This window comes from Amblyomma americanum, chromosome 1 (assembly GCF_052857255.1).
Source record: "Amblyomma americanum isolate KBUSLIRL-KWMA chromosome 1, ASM5285725v1, whole genome shotgun sequence".
Classification (NCBI taxonomy): Eukaryota; Metazoa; Arthropoda; class Arachnida; order Ixodida; family Ixodidae; genus Amblyomma; species Amblyomma americanum.
In genome coordinates this window covers 270522661-270537707 of record NC_135497.1, presented here as the reverse complement: position 1 = coordinate 270537707, position 15047 = coordinate 270522661, and the positions used below count along the sequence as shown (strand labels likewise).

Sequence of the window (15047 nt, the reverse complement as noted above, 5' to 3'; positions counted from 1 at the left end):
CTGTTTGAAGCTAATGTAAGTAGTTCATGGCAAAGCAAAGTGAATAGCGAAAAAAAAAATGACTCGAGTGCTTCACACACATAAAATTAAGAGTGTTAATCAACTGCAGTCCACTGCAAGGTAAATTCTCTTCAAGTGACCTTCAGTTATTCCCGCCGGGCGTCAGCCGCGGCTGCCCTATGACTGCGATCGCTTGTAACGTACGTCATCCCTCCGCCTGATTATCTGCAGGCGCCAACTGCGTTTCCACCCCTTGGTAACCACACTACTATCCTAATAGATTGCTGGTTATCCGTTCTGCGCATTCCATGCTCAGCTCATCTCCATCCCTTTTGATTTCTAGTAAGCTGTTATCAACTCGTCTTGATTCTTAAACGGACGCTGAGCATATAGTAGCTGGCCTGTATCGGAAGGGTGCCGCATTCTAACCACACAGACACCATTCTCGCCGAAAATGTAGCTATTATAAACTGGAAAACTCACAAAGAAAAAAGAAATGCAGGTGTCGCCAGCTCCGGCCGATTTTGCAAGTAAAATGTGTGCGTCGATCCCTACATTTTGAACGGATCCCAGAGGCTACCATACACTGCCACTGACTTCAAAACGGTGGTAGCCCGTCCTCTTCGGTAAGGACGTCACGAGTTTGAATCAACTGGCGGGAAGATTTCTAAATGAAAAAAAAAATATTTTTTTTTTGCCATAAATGAGTCCTTTGCTGCCACAGCCAGAAAGAGCCAGGGAATCAATTTGGACAGTAATTGGATGCCGATGCCCTCAAATTCCCTTTAAATGTAGGGTGCGGTTTTTCTGTATTTTAATGCTACATTCAACGTTTTCCTTTTATCACTGTCTAGGCTGTCCTCACTCTCATTTCGAATTGTTTTTTTGTTTCTCGTCACTCGAAAAGTTTTGTCCCCGTGCGTGGATACGCAATACAGATGTCAAATGCACCCCAATCGATACTCACTCCTCTAATTTATCTGAGAAACAAAGAGGCGATAAAGCGCGAGCAGCAAGGGTAGAGAAACTCAGTATGCAAATTAAGACTTGTAGGGTTAAAGAAATTATCACATGTACTCGCAGAAGATAACTGGAGGCATTAAGAATGAGCGATTCAGCTGTCTCCGCGTAATCTTTCACTATCGGTTCAAGACCAATACGAAACAAAAGGAGAGAAAGAGAGAAAGGAGCAGGCACGTCCTTGTCTCACTGAAACAAGAAGGTCCAGCTTGGTGAGAGTCGAACCTCTCATATCCGAAGGCCTCGGCGTGACTGACGAGCAGACGGAATCGATCCGCCGAAAGAGTGAGATAATAAAGACGGCGACTTGCAGCACCTCGCTCGCGCGTTCCGCGCCACTATACCGCAGCCCAGACCGACGGCTTTAGAGGCACGGTGAAGGAGGGGTATATACGGATCGTGCCGCCGAAATTCCGAAGGAGGAGAAAACATTCTCCCCGGAATAATAAAGGCGGCGCTGGCACCACCAGCAGCAAAAAGGAGGGGAGGTGAAGGGGGAGGATGCCCGTATGCCCGAGGCCAGTCGAAAATTCCTGAGCAAATGCATTAAAACGTCGTTAGCGCTGGCCATTACCCGCAGCCATTTGGGCCGACCCTTGCACGGGCCACGGCGGATGCATCCGCGTGTAGCCGCGGAACGCAAAACAGAGGGAACGCCCCCGTACAAGCGCCGCGCCGGCTCTCCGCGGCGCTGCTGGGGCCATGTCGACGTGGCGCAGCGTCCAACGCAACGACGTCTTGATGCGCACCTCCGTGCTACTTACTCTGTGACGGCGCGCCAACGGCGCCGACCGCGGAGGCGCCTGGGGGAGGCCGTTAGTGCGCGTTTGTCTCTTGCGTATGGCCTGCTACCCATAGGTGCGTCGAATCTATTGGCTACCTTTCCGATCTGGCCGGGCACTTTGCGACGAGGAAAGTGCACCGTTCTGAGAGGGGACGTAGAGCGATGCGCGGTGTGCTCGCTTGGCCAGGCAATTAACGTTATAATCGTTTATAAATAGACCTATCTCGACGATCACGACAAAAGTTAAGTGGTGAAATGCCTCCTTAATTGTGGCCACGTTTGCCTTAGAACGGCTGGAGAAAGTTGCAGATGGCGTTTCTGCCAGGGAGAAATAAACTCTGCTCTCGCTTTTCTCACCAACTGCACATATTTGTAACTAAAGGCGCATCAAACTTGACAGTCAGCTGAAAGGAGGAGGCACCGTCGAGACATCCAGCTTCATGCTCATCGTCATCGTAGTGCAGCTGCTTTTCAGTATGAACGACTTCTTCTCCCCCCTTCCTGCAAATAGAGAGAAGTGCTGTCTGCTGCGGTAGTGCCTCTAATGGCACTTGCTAGAACATATTTTGCAATTAGTGGCCGAGAGATGGCATCAGTTGGGGTAGCTCCAGGAAACCTGGGCATAGTTTTGTCAGATATGAGATATTACAAAAAATATTACAAGCTCTCCTCCGATGCCAGCCGCAGAGATGCCTAGTCAACGTTCAGAGGATTACTTCTCGCAATGCTGTAGAGTTTCGAAAAGATGCCTTGCGAACACTTAAACATAACGTTCAGAAGCACGAGCTTGTAAGCAAGTGACGCATCAGAGCGTAAGGCGCAGTGTTCTTGTTCTAGAAGGAGAACAAAAGCAAAAAAAAAAGGCGGGTGGCGGGAGAGTTGAGAAAAGAACTAAACTTTCTTCACTAATAATAGTGGTAATGCCCTGATGTCCATCTGTTGGATCGAGGAACTAGCTAAAGAAATGCCCATTACCGATGATGCCGGGAAGTTGGTGAAAATTAAAGCTCGTGAGCACATTAAGGACAAAATCATGCTCTTACGTAATTGTTTTCTTTCGGCTGCAGCGGGAGCTTAAATACCATCTAATACGGTAGGGACATAGGACTAAAATGTTTTACAGGATTTTACGTTTTAACTCGACCCTCTCATGATTCGTATACTAAAAATAATGATTCGGCGTTTGCTGAGGTAATAGCACCTCCGGAATTTCTCGCTTACCGCCTCATTGCGCGTCCATACAAATACGTTACTAGCTGCAATTTTTAACTCATTACTGCTAACAACAACAACAACAACAACAACAACAACAACAACAACAACAACAACAACAACAACAATAATAATAATAATAATAATAATAGTAATAATAATAATTATTATTATTATTATCATTATTATAATAATAATAATTATTATTATTATTAATAATAATATTATTATTATTATTATTATTATTATTATTATTATTATTATTATTATTATTATTATTATTATTATTATTATTATTATTATTATTATTGAATAACAGCCTTACCTGCGCAAGCTAAGAACGAGCATTACACATTGCATATGTCTGCGAAAGGTTCCAACGGGACCGGGTCACCTGCCAGATTGTGAGAGAAATTACTGTGGTGAAATCGGAGCGCAGTTGTGCGAGAGCACCCTGCCAGAGAGCAGCCACTGTAAGCGGAGCCCGATAAGAAAAGTACACATACAACATTCATATCTAATCGCACGGCTCAGCCCGAACCTGTTTGCAACACCGCTCTACACACCGTGATGTTACAGAGAATCATGGTGCATGCTTTATTGCCCATCTCCAGCCGTGGTGAACACAGCTGCAGCCACAGACGGTAGGTGAAGCTCTGTGGTAGAAGAAACCAGGGGGCTCCGGCATCCTCTGCAGCAGACCCGGTGCACTCAGTCGGCGGATGCCGTCCGGAGGCGCCGAAGCAGTGCACAGAGCGTTCTCCGGAGACCGAGCGTTCCTTGCTCCATTTAATGAGGACAGGGGGAAGGAAACGGGCCTCTTCATCCTGCATGATAACAAGAAGACCACGTACCAGTCAGTCGATCAAAAGAGGAAATGACACGAGTTCTCGTTTGGCCAGTGTTTCTTTCTTGACTCTTTGCACTCACTTCTTTTCAGGTTTCCTTCCCCAAGGGACGGTTAATAATAAAAAGGGGGCAGCGAAACGAATGGCGCGAATATTAGACAGAAATCATATCGCCTTTTTTTGTTGTTTTTCGAGTCAACGACAACCGAACCCAGAAGCTACAGCTTCTGACTTGGCGTGGTGAACGTCTCGTGGTGACCGAAGTACAAATTGGGGACAATTTATGCCGAAGGAGATTAAGATAAAAGCCTAATTGAGAGTCAGCGCTTCTTTTGACCCCTTCTGTGGCAATGCATGTTTTCCGGTGTTTTGTTTTGAGACGACGGAGAGTTCCTGCGAATTGCTGAGGAGCGCCCTGTTTCACCTGCCTCTGTAGCGTACAAGTACTTATGTCTATCAATTATTCGCGGCAAACTAAACAAGCCTGGGATATTATACAAAAGCATTTCCTTTTGCATGTCAGTGCATGACTGTAGGAGACATGGTTCCTTCAATTCCTATAAACAACATCCTTTATGAATGTGCATAGAACAGCCGGATGATAACTGAGCGACACCTTTCTCACACTCTTCACCTCATTTGGAGACTAATATATCTTCCACTGTATTCTTTCCACATTGCGGCAACGTCCCGTAAAGGAGAGAAAAAAACAGAGGGGAGAACTATCGAGATAAAGAGGGCCAGTATAGTTATGTGCACGGTAGATGCGTAGCTGTTACGAGCGATTAGCGTCTGACCAGGAGACCACGAGAAGGCTCAAAGATATGGCCTTAAAAGCTCTTGCGCTTCAAACTCGCGTTTCAAGGCGAGAAGGCTTTGCGCGGATTTGAAAAGCGAGGAAATGCGTACGCTCAGCTATGCGTTCATGAAAGGCGAGGGAGAGAATGGTATGCTGCCACAGCTGTCCTTCGCACAGAGAACTGCTGGCTGGCACACACGTTTTAGTAGCCACGGCAAGAGTGAGAGGAGGTGTAGCTCAATGCGAAGGTCTATCATCTCTTACATCTTGGTCCTACACAATGCGATCCGACTTGGCCGACCGGAAGGCCCCGCATCTGTCGCGCAAGTGTTTCGCGCCGATTTCTCCGACCAATGCAGCCGGCTTCACGCTCACGAATGCACCGCCGGCTTCATCGCAGATTGGCCTCATCGGTGGCCAGCCGAAACCGGCGCGAACCACATAAAACGAGAGCCGGCGCACAAAAGGACAACTAAGCCCGCCGCCGGCGTCAGTCGACTAGAAACCCCGTACTCACAGCACAGCCAAGCGCAAAGGAGAGGGAAGAAGGGGCGCGCTTCACCTCTTTCCATGCCCGGGCGTTTAGCCAAGTGCAAACCTAATCGCGTGTACCGTTTAGAAACGTCTGAGCACCTCCGCATTGTGCGCCATATCGGAGGCGACACGAAAATTACAAGGCCCAGGTCAGCAGCTTCTTGTCCCCCCACCCTCCAACAAACAAATCGCGCCTCCGCGGCCCTGCAGACCGAGTGAACCAACGGCGGCGACTACAGCGCACAAGGGCGCCCCTGGGACCAGCGCGGCGGGGGCTACCTGAAAGGATTTCGGCCCGGCAGCCTCCTCGGAGGCGTCGGTGCGGAGCCGACAAAAGCGGCACCCGGCGACAATGCGTCGACACAAGCTGGCCGCGACGAGACGCATGCACACCACACTCTCGCCGCAGGGCTGCAGCGGTGGCTACTAGCGTGCGCGGGCCGGTCGCAGAGGTGTCGGAAGCCGCTCCGCCGATTGGTACGCTTGAGGGCGGCCGCGTGTAATCCTTCCGCCGAAGAAGAAGAAGGACGCAGAAAGGGGACGGGGGGTGCGCACCACTCCTACACCCGCAAAGGGAGGCCGCAGCCATTCTTTGCGTCGAGGCGGGATAATCCGCAGCGCAGCGGCGCCTCTTGAGAATCGGTCTCGCCTCCAAAATAGAGTGAGTGCAGGGCCGCCGCGGCATGCCGGTGCTCCGTAAGGGTGGCCGCGCCACAAAGCCACGCATTCACCGCTGCCGCGGCGCCTCTTTGAGGGCGCTCTGGGTGCATGGGCGCGGAGAGAAGAGCGAACAAAGCGAAAGCCGAAACAGAGACGCCTCGATAGGGCATCGGGGAGATAAAAAGAGCAGTGATCTGAGAGAGGATAGACTGGAGATTTTTCTCTTTTTTTTTTTTGTGAACCAGATCCCCCGAGGCGCGCAAACAAGGTCGCGTAAAATATTTGTCAAGAGGAATGCCTCATGAGAAGCCTGTTTGAATGATTAACCCGTAGATGGAAAAATGCACGGGGTCACAGGGTATCTTGTTTATTTATCCTTTAATGATTTCCATCAGGTTCCTTACCTAGTTTTCCGCTTGGTCAGTGCTGCGAAGAGGCAAATATCTGAGGCAAATGTCGAAAGAACGAGACAGTATTTTTTGAAAATTCGGCGGTATTTTTTCCGGTTTTTATTTCAGGACGCTACTTTCGGTGTTTTTCGCCGAATACTATTTTCGACATTTGAAATAGCGACTTTTTTCGGTGGCTTAATGTAGCAATTTTGTGTGGTCAAAAGTCATTTAAAGTCTATCGGTATTTCTGTCCTCCTGAATAATTTATCTGCCAGTAATTAATGTGAAATAGCAGTACTTGGAGCTGTCCTTGTAGAAAAAACTGCCACCCCCATTAAAAGAGTAACTCAAGTTAAATGAGGTAGCCGGCAGGCAAAAATGAAAGTGGAAGTTCACTTCCAAGAATTAGGTTGACACGTTATCGTTGGGTTGTCACGCTGCGTTAACCTAATTAACCAACTAACTGCTCTAAGCAGGTTATAATAGTGAAGAAACAGTGCTTAGATAAAAGATGGCGAGGAGATGATGCCTCCCGGTCTGCAGGGGCGTGCAAGCTAGCGGAACAATACCTGCAATCGCACACTGAGCTGCTTAGCCCATAATACCATCGTCGCATAATGCCCCTGGCTTCCATACCTAGCTAATTTTCAGCTTTAAATGAGTGTAATTCCCATCCTACAGCCGGCTAGCTATGCCTTGCCAGCCAAAAGTACCTGACCTTTTTCGGTTTAAACCTTATTTCGATAAGTGAATAGGGGGTACTTTTATCGTTTTTTTTTTTTCGGTTTAAGCCGAAAAGTCCAACCCCTAAGCGCAAAGAGACGATGGGCCGAAGAGATGCCGGCACGCCAGTCTTGTTAGACAGGTGTTGCCTCTCCTTGATCCGTCTTTTTTACGCTAGCTATTATGCCTGAAACGTAATTTCACCAATTTGCCCTGCTCCATGCCAGGTCAGTATACGTCTACAGCACATTCAATACTTTCTCTTTGACGAGTGTAAACATTCCATGGGATTGGGTCAGGCGGAAGAACATCTACTGCGGACAATTTTTATATCAGTCATCGCAGTATATTACAGACCACCAAAAGCCGGGGTTTAGAATTTTTGTTTCCATCTCCTGTAATAGGCTTTAGCGCGCATTGCATTCTCAGAGGCAGCTTTGCTAGAAACAGATAGGCGCCTGTTTCGACATCGTAAGCTGAACCACTAAATGGTGAAGTCCTACGTAAGTGTTACAATATCATTTACTTATCTCTGCTCGATAGTACGTATTGGCAAGCTTTGATAACTGCCGAGGCAACATATCTTCAGCGATTACTTGATCCACAGCAACATCGTTGTATCGTTGTATGCATGGGTGACTGAAATACATTACGAAATCAGGCACCCAGGACTAAAAATCAGGAAACTAGGACTTGATAGCTGTCGGGCGCGCGGCCTTATCGCATCCGAACGTAGCCAGAAGAAATGGCCGGCGCGTTGTGTTCGTATGTGTGTGCTTGCCGCTCAGCGGCGACGGACGAGAGACCTCCCTCCCCCCCCCCCCCCCCCCCCTCGAACAGCAGTTACCGGGGCAGCATGGGTGTATGTGTGCGCGCAGGCCGGTCCTACGTGTCACGGAACCAGCCGTATGCACTGACCCAGGTGGCGGCAAGTTGGCGCCGTAGAGATGGCTGACGGCTGAGGAGAGCGAGATGCTGGCCCGTGCGAAGTACGCCGGAGAAGGGTGTCGCCCGATAAGACCAAGGTCTGCGCCTGGGAGAGGCGGCGCCTCCGTAACGGCCGTCGGACTCCGGGAACCAGACAAGATGCCTTCACATGGAGCCGACCGAAGGGAGCAGCGGGGAAGCAAGGACGAGAGAGAGCAAGCTGGAAAGGAGGGCCGGGAGGAGAGGTGAGACGACCGAGAAGACCAGGACAGACGGGTGGTGGATGCGGAGACGAGAGGCCGCATCCCGACTGCCGAGTGGTGTCACCGAAATTGTGAATAGATGTGAATAAATTAGCCACTGTGTAATCGGAATGTTTGGTGTGGTCTGGCTGAATCGGGAGGAGAGGAAAACAAAATAGAGGAGGGGGGAAGGAACCTGCCTGACTATAGCTAATAGTATTTAATAGCCTCTTTTTTGTAGCGCTGTACTTTGCATCATCGAATGTGATGCCATTTTCTTAGGGGGCACAGGCCCAGTCAAGACGGATTCGTTTGGCTTTTTGAGTTTATTCTTGCCATCTGTAACATGTACAGATGCGAATGAAATTTTAAAACTTGAAATTGGAAAGACAGAGAAATGAAGCTAAATCAGACATGACAATTTTCTATGCAAAAAAAAAACTGAAAATTCTTTTTTGACGAAAGGAATTGGCGCAGTATCTGTCTCACATATCGACGGACACCTGAACCGCGCCGTAAGGAAAGGGATAAAGGAGGGAGTGAAAGAAGAAAGGAAGAAAGGGGTGCCGTAGTGAAGGGCTCCGGAATACTTTCGACCACCTGGGGATCTTTAACGTGCACTAACATCGCACAGCACACGGGCGCCTTAGCGTTTCGCCTCCATCTAAACGCAGCCGCCGCGGTCGGGTTCGAACCCGGGTACGCAGGATGAATCTATGTAAGTTCCATTTCGCAGTTTTCAGGTGAGGGCCATTTGAATTTATTACTTAATTATTACGACGAGAATATTACCTGCAAGCAAAGCGGACGTTCATCATACGCTTGCTTATCCAAGTGCTGCCTTTTTGAGAACAACGAGACATATCGCAGTAGTGGTAGCACTCTGATCCTGTTTATAATTCGTCGGTGTCAGAATCAAACAGTCTTTGAAAAACTGCTTTCCCAATAAGTATAAAACGCACAGAGCACCTCACTGACAGCGTGTTACGCGTACATCTGCAGAGAAAAGAAAACCACCTGTTCTTTCCTGTTACAACTGGTTATCTTTATATCGAACCCAACTGAACGATTGAATGAAATTGGCGGATCAAGCGGCTCTCAAGGTAACTCGATGTAAATGCTGTCAGCAAGGCCACGAAACGTAGGGTCGACCAACAAGCAAGCCGAACCAAGGGCAGAGAACTGAGCCACATTCCGCAATGCTTACAGCATAGTGCATGCCGTCGACGATGAGCAACAATGCACTATCTCGTTACAATCGGACACAACTCAAGAACGAAGCGGCAAATGCCCCTCAAACCAGGCACTCCAGCGATCCTTTCTACACGTCTTAGAATGTCATCTCCTGCGGGAACAGGATTTAACTTGGAACTAGAACTGCATACGGCACTTGTGGCATGACTTCTAGAAGCTGCTTCTTCGAGGCAGGTAAATTCAGCCTATAAAGTTATTGTCAAAAAAAGAGTTGGCCGCACTGAAAAATACGCTCGAGTTTCGCGCATGGGCATCTGAAAGTGCTGGTTAATATGCGCGCCCGGATTTACTGTTTGCGGTGAGCGAAAAATAATAACAGCAGAAAAAACGGAGGTGCCGTAGTGGAGGGCTCCGGAATAATTTCGACCACCTGGGGATCTTTAACGTGCACTGACATCGCACAGCACACGGGCGCCTTAGCGTTTTTTCCTCCATAAAAACGAATACTTCCGTTTTTTCTAATAATAATTGGTTTTTTGGGGAAAGGAAATGGCGCAGCATCTTTCTCATATATCGTTGGACACCTGAACCGCGCCGTAATGGAAGGGATACGGAAGGGAGTGAAAGAAGAAAAGAAGGAGGTGCCGTAGTGGAGGGCTCCGGAATAATTTCGACCACCTGGGGATCTTTAACGTGCACTGACATCGCACAGCACACGGGCGCCTTAGCGTTTTTCCTCCAAAAAAACGCAGCCGCCGCGGTCGGGTTCGAACCCGGGAACTCCGGATCAGTAGTCGAGCGCCCTAACCACTGAGGCACCACGGGTTTCCCCGCCGCGGTGACTCAGTGGTTAGGGCGCTCGACTACTGGTCCAGAGTTCCTGGGTTCGAACCCGACCGCGGCGGCTGCGTTTTTATGGAGGAAAAACGCTAAGGCGCCCGTGTGCTGTGCGATGTCAGTGCACGTTAAAGATCCCCAGGTGGTCGAAATTATTCCGGAGCCCTCCACTACGGCACCCCCTTCTTCCTTTCTTCTTTCACTCCCTTCCGTATCCCTTCCATTACGGCGCGGTTTAGGTGTCCAACGATATATGAGAAAGATACTGCGCCATTTCCTTTCCCCAAAAAACCAAATTATTATTATTATTATTATTATTATTATTATTATTATTATTATTATTATTATTATTATTATTATTATTATTATTATTATTATTATTATTAGAAAAAACGGAAGCCGTCATGTAGACTGCTGCCAGTCAGTATATCGAAGACAATCGCAACGCATTGCCGGTATGACGCGAAGACGATTGAAATGGCGATTCGTGGCGAATTCATGTGCCACTACTGTGCATGATGTGACATTTCCAGATAAGTGCACGTGCCGGGCGTGGCCCCACTCGACAAGTGGACGCGAGTGAGCCGATGCGGCGGGAGTGACGTAACGCGAATGAGCAAGAGAAGAGGCTCCATAGGGTTGGGGTGCAAAAACGCACATCCTCAAGGCCTCGCATCTGAATATCCAGGGTTTGTTTTTTTAACATTGACAGATTTTTATTTTAAAAACTGTAAGAGGGATACGTCGGTGCGATCTGTTGAGCCGGATTGTACAGGAAGGAGCACATTATGTTCCTCATATTGATCAATAATTAAACATTTAATGAACTAAAATTAACGAGTAAAATTTTTTCTTTTCAGTTTAGGGGGCAAGATTATATAGAAAAATTGACGGCCGCCAACATCGAAGGTGAGCTGTGTTTTTAAATTTTTTTAATCGCTAATGTGGTTCGAAATATCGAACGTCGTAAATGCGCATTTGTAAGCTCATTGAGCTGCATTTCCCGCATTGCATATTTATGAAATGGCGTTTCTCTCGCTTCTTATGCGTGAAATATAGGCGCAGAGACGCCATCTTTGTACTTGTGTAATGAGGGAAAGCCAACTCAACAAGCTTTCTAATGCGCATTTTTGATGTTCGATACTTTGAACCACTCTACCGATTAAGAAAATTTGCTCCCTAAAATCAAAAATAAAAAAGTTTGTTAGTTGATTTAGGTTAATTATTCATCATATCAAGTGCGTATTGTCCGCCTTGCTGTACAATCCAGCTCAACTGACCGCCACAGTAAAGTAACAAAGATCAGCTTTATTCGCGTTCTCTTTTATTTTACGGCATAACTTACAGGGCTTCGAGCTTTTGGCGGCAAAAGGGAAATCTGTCTGTCTGTTGCTGCCAGAAAGAAAGAAAGTGCACAGGCCTGCTCACTGGCTCAAGCCGAGCCACAATCGCTACCACGTGAAGATAGTAGGAGAGTTGAAAGATGGGACAGAAAGACAGGATAGCAAAGACGCGCTAAAGACAAGGCCGATCCCGGAGGCAGTGCAATACCGGGCCAACCGGTGGCGGGAGTGAAGCATCCTTCAAACTCCCCGCCACATTTCAAAAAATAAGTCCAACTTGGACCCGTAACAGATACTCTACGGGTCCGGACAAAATCTAAAAGGGAAATCGTCTATAGCTCGCGACGCCTGGCGGCGCCGTCTTCATTCCGTTAACCGGACACCGTCCCGGGAAACCAAGCTGTCCGGATAACCCAGACATGACTGCACTCTTGCCGGGGTCATCTCGGAGATCCCGTATATATTGCGAGGAGAGAGCGGCGCAGAAAAGACAGCCGCGTGTCACGATCTTCGTGAAAGACAGTGATCGAGGGCACAATGTCAGCTAGGCACGCGAGGCGCGTGGCGTCCGTCCCAGCGCGCACCCGCAGATGGCGAAGGAACAGCGCGCCAACCGCACGCAGTCCCTAAACCGAAGCAAAACACGCATGCACGGCTCCCGGGAATTTTGCAAACGGTGGCCGCGCCGTACTCGTCCTTTTTGTTGTCTCCGAGCCAGCGCGCAGTTTCGTTGAGCTCTTCCGTTCTTGCGGGTCTCTCCCGTTCTCGTCAACGCTGGCCCAGTTTCCTTTCCGTCTGCGCTTTTCTCCATTTCGTTCTTTTTTTTGTTTTTCTTTACTGATTCCTCGCTGCCTTTCGCTGGGCTCCTTCCTTCGCCCTCCGCATGCGTGGCGTGGTTGTGTGAGGCATGTTTGTCGACGGCGGCGCGCGGTCTATTAGGCGAAGCCGCTCTCCCCGAAGAACCGAGGGGGTCCTGTCGAAACGCCGCGCACACTCAAACATGCGCCCGCGCGCTGCGTGTATCTGGACTCGCCGTCCGAAACCCATGTACAAAGTGCTCGTTGCTGCGTGTTCAAAGTCTATTTAGGGATCACGAAAAACACGCCAAGCGGTAAGGGTGCGCGCTGGCTCGCCCGCGAATGGTATTACGGGCGGGAGGAGAGACAGTGGGGGAAAAAAAGCGGTGGAGAAGGAGAAAAAAAAGAAAAAAAGAGCTCTAGAGAGGATGCGTAAGACTTGGCGTGTAATTTTAGAAGGCCGCGAGCAAAAACTGCGACTTGACACGCACCGCAATGAAGACGACGTTGGCCGGTAAACCAATGAGAGGGAACGCCGCCCGGGACTCGCATGAGGGAAAAGAATTTGACGGCAAATGACATCCGCTCGTCCGACTGGCGAAACAAAGTAGTGGCCTTTGCGCTGCGCGCCATGAAAGCGGAACAATCATGCACAGGCACGCAGGCTGTCATCCATTTTTGATAAAGATGTCTTTTCTTACGCGCGTTAAAGTATTTTCTCTCTCCCTCTATTTTTTTTTCTTTAGTAGTTTTCGAACGGGTTCGCTTTTGACTGTAGCTGGGGCCGTGTACTTTCCGGTGTTTATTATTGAGAAAAATCGGCCGCTGTTTTTCGGCGTTTGTTTCGTCTTGCAAAATTGACGTTTTTCTGCTAGGTGTGCGGTGCAAACGCTTAAATCGGAGATTATCGGCCAAAAACAATTCTCAAAGTTTACCAGATGGGTGGCAGAAGCAAAGAGAACTATTTTTTACCTCATTGGCACACATGCTATGCAAAGTTGGTTTTAGTAAGTATACCTTGTGGAACTTCTTGACTTGATCGTTCCACATTACCACTTGAGAAGTTAAAAAGCGCTCAGAAAATTATTTACCAGTCGCACGTACGTAGTTTCCGGAACAATATAACACTGACGACAGCACTGACTGTATAAGGCCGCATGTTTCGACCATCCGGCTGAAGATTCTTCAGGTTGCATTTCGTCCCGCACCACACGTCTGTAGATCTGTTCGTAATGGGCGAATTCCTCTGGCAACTCCGATTTCCACAAGGTTAAACAATTCGAACATTAGTATAGGGAACGGGGTCACCTATGAGCTGCAAGTTATAGTGAGTGCCCATTGTGCAGGGAACCGCTTGGAAAGAACGACCAACCAGCCCCCGTTCTTGTCTTTTTGGTCCATAGTGCGTGCTTCGCTACGTGATCTTAGCATCTCTGAGGACCTTGTAGAATGGTGTAAAACTGCTGCGAGCTACATGCTTAGGTCCTAATCTACCATCTGCATTAGGCTGTCTACGCTTCGGAGACCTGCTACTGGTGTCTGATTAAACTTTCTTTTGCGGCGTCCCTCATAGCCTGAGTCGCTTTGGGTCGTTAAGCGCCATAAACCAAAACAAATCAAACTTTTTCCTTTTTTTGCAGGAGAAGGCACATCTCGTATTCTATACGCTGTTCTCCGATTAACACATCGTCATAACCATAAGTAAAGAGGCAGACGTCCCGTATAGAAAGGCCATTCTCAGAAGTTTCCTTGAATATTCCAGAGTTTAGACAAGTGCTTTCGGCCTTTGGACGTCAGCGCTCTTGCAAAAGACAACTGGGCGCAGATGCTTCACAACATCGACGAGAGCCCGGTGGAAAACCACCACGAGACTGTTGAGAGCTTCTTCAGTTCTAGGCCTAATAAGTGATGGAGATGGTGGAAGAAAACCACCACGAGACTGTTGAGAGCTTCTTCAGTTCTAGACCTAATAAGTGATGGAGATGGTGGAAGAAAACCACCACGAGACTGTTGAGAGCTTCTTCAGTTCTAGGCCTAATAAGTGATGGAGATGGCGGAAGAAAACCACCACGAGACTGTTGAGAGCTTCTTCAGTTCTAGACCTAATAAGTGATGGAGATGGTGGAAGAAAACCACCACGAGACTGTTGAGAGCTTCTTCAGTTCTAGGCCTAATAAGTGATGGAGATGGTGGAAGAAAACCACCACGAGACTGTTGAGAGCTTCTTCAGTTCTAGGCCTAATAAGTGATGGAGATGGTGGAAGAAAACCACCACGAGACTGTTGAGAGCTTCTTCAGTTCTAGGCCTAATAAGTGATGGAGATGGTGGAAGAAAACCACCACGAGACTGTTGAGAGCTTCTTCAGTTCTAGGCCTAATAAGTGATGGAGATGGTGGAAGAAAACCACCACGAGACTGTTGAGAGCTTCTTCAGTTCTAGGCCTAATAAGTGATGGAGATGGTGGAAGAAAACCACCACGAGACTGTTGAGAGCTTGTTCAGTTCTAGACCTAATGAGTGATGGAGAGGGTTGAAATTATGCCGTGGTTCATGACAGCTCTTAGTTACAGCCGCGATCCAGGACTCTCGACGAACACAGCTAAGCCTTTTGCCCATGAACTCTGGCGAATTAGCTTTCTTCGCCGTATATAAAAATAAATGTTGAAGCGCATCGCGCCAACAAATTTGATATAATCATCATCATCATCATCATCATCATCAGCAGCAGCAGCAGC

The 15047-nt window shown here is 48.3% G+C and overlaps 1 protein-coding gene and 1 pseudogene across 1 annotated transcript in view; both read right to left on the bottom strand.

The window, feature by feature from the left end:
• Positions 1-3589: 3589 nt before the first annotated feature.
• Positions 3590-15047, bottom strand: part of noc (zinc finger protein no ocelli) — a 187318-nt gene continuing 175860 nt past the window's right edge. Inside the window, exon 3 of the transcript XR_013311231.1 lies at positions 3590-3843. The gene's annotated coding sequence lies outside the window, so the exon portion shown is untranslated. The remainder of the gene's footprint in view (positions 3844-15047) is intronic.
• LOC144116737 (U2 spliceosomal RNA) lies at positions 11690-11842 on the bottom strand (annotated as a pseudogene).